Raw genomic sequence first — 2,248 nt, 5'->3', positions numbered from 1 at the left:
AGGGGAACATAAAGATTTGTGCTTTGTAGACATAACAATTAGTTGGTCTCCAAAGATCAACCCAACACCTCCCAGAATTTGTACCCTTGATGATATTCTCCACTTGAGTCTGGCTATGCTTGATACTCACAGTTGACCAATAGAATTTGGTGGAAATGATGCTGTGGAGCTCCTGAGACTAGATCTTAAGAAACTTTGCAAGTTGGGGCAGTCCAGCATGCGGCAGGATGGGGGACAGTCAGGACCTGGTCTCTAGCAGTGGCAGCTGCCACTTTCCAGAGTACAACCTTCCTCAGCTCAACACACACATGCTTTCCACGTGGGCAATGGGTGCTTTCAGGGAGCTGTGACATGGCTTACTGCGTGGAGAAGGGGACTTGTCACTGAAGGAGCCTTGGGCACTGGTGTTGCCCAGGGGTGACCTGGTTGCTGATTCCCGCCAGGAGGATACTGCCGTGGCCTGGGATCTGGGCTGTAGCCTGGAAGCAGCAGCAGAGGCAGCAGAGCTAAGGGCAAAGTGGGGCCTTGATAAACTGAAGTGCCTTGAGGAAGGGGAGGATGCAGAAGTTGTCCCAGAGAATACTGACCTAGTGACTTGGGGGTTAGAAAGAGGCTTCTGGAACATCAGAAAGAAACCGTGACAATAGATCAGATCTGCAGACAAACATTTGCTTATGAGATGGAATTACATGCCATGGGGAAAAGCCTGAAAATCCAGCAGACATGATTGAAGAAGGAGAGCTTATCCTATTTATGAATATCTTGTACCCTGTTATATTTCATAAGCATAAAGAACACAAACCATACGAGACATTACTGGTATTGGGCAGTCAGAAGCTCATGGATGCAATTTGCTGTGTCAGTGACCTCCAGATTGGTGGGGAATTCAGCAACACTCCTGATCAAGCCCCTGAACACATCCGCAAAGTAAGGACGTATGCAAATCAGCCTTCTTTTATTATGAAGGAACATTTTACAATGATAAAAGATACCCTGAGTGCAGAGATTTGAGCAGAACCATCATCGAGTGGTCAGAGTCCCATGATAGAGGCTATGGAAAGTTTCAGACTGCCAAGATGGAAGATTTCACCTTCAATGACTTGTGTAATAAACTGGGTTTTCCTTATTTATACTGTCACCAGGGAGACTGTGAACACATGTTGTCATTACTGACCTAAGGCTTGTGCATCCTGATGACTGCTTGGATAGGACACTTTATCCCCTTCTTATCAAGAAGCATTGGCTCTGGACCAGAAAATGTTTTGTTTGTAAAATGTATACAGCTAGATGGTGACCAACAATGACAGTTTTGCACAGGGGACCCATGTTTCTTTTGTGATGTTTGCTTCCAAATCCTCCTCTATGATTCAGAAGGCAACAAACTGGGGGAATTCCTCACTTATCCTTATGTTGATCCTGGAAACTTTAATTAATAACAAAAAAATGTACCCTTCTTCTTGGATGGTTACTTTACTTCAAAGAAATGCCACCAAGAACAAGATCCGCCTGCAATAATGAGCTAAAAGCAACACCCCTGCGAAAGTTCAAATCCCAGATTTTCTTATAAAGAAACTTGATTGTATTTAAATGTTTTGAAATTTGTATTAAATTATTTTTGTATTTATTTAAAAAAAAAAACTTTGCAACCTCTTCTTGGTTCTTTTGGAATGCTTGCTCTTAGGATGCTTCCTTTTCAGAACTCTCCCTGTTGGAACCCAGCACCCAGGAGAAGCCCAGGTTACATGGGTGGTCATGTATTGGTGGTCTGGTTAATAGCCCCCCTGGGCTCCCAGCTGACAACCTGGCAGTTGTGTGAGTGTGCCATCTTGGATATCCAGCCCAGCCTCCTCATTTAAATGTCCAACCCAGTAGATAATTCTTGGCCCAGTCATCATATATGACTGCATCTACATGTGAAGCCTTAAGTAAGAACTACCCCACCATGCTCACTCAACCCACAGAACCATGAGAGAGAAGAATAAATTAGAGTTTTTAAAGCCATTATGTTTTGGCATGGTTTATTATATAGGAATAGATAACTGGAACAATTTGGGAAGAGGCCAGACTCCTAGACCAGAGTTGACCATTAGGGCTTGGGAATTAGAATCTGGAACTGACTAGCTTCTTGACCTCATATAAGTTCCTTCACTTCTGTGTATATCAGTGTGCTCATCTGTAAAGTGGATAAAACAGTACATCCCTCATAAGATTTTGTGAGAATTAAGTATGATGATCTGTGCAAAGGGCT

The 2,248-nt window shown here is 43.4% G+C and overlaps 1 pseudogene; it reads left to right on the top strand.

The window, feature by feature from the left end:
- Nucleotides 228–1,498, top strand: LOC100525881 (annotated as a pseudogene).

The sequence above is a fragment of the Sus scrofa genome, chromosome 8, assembly GCF_000003025.6.
Source record: "Sus scrofa isolate TJ Tabasco breed Duroc chromosome 8, Sscrofa11.1, whole genome shotgun sequence".
Lineage (NCBI taxonomy): Eukaryota > Metazoa > Chordata > Mammalia > Artiodactyla > Suidae > Sus > Sus scrofa.
This window is presented reverse-complemented; position numbering and strand designations above follow the sequence as displayed.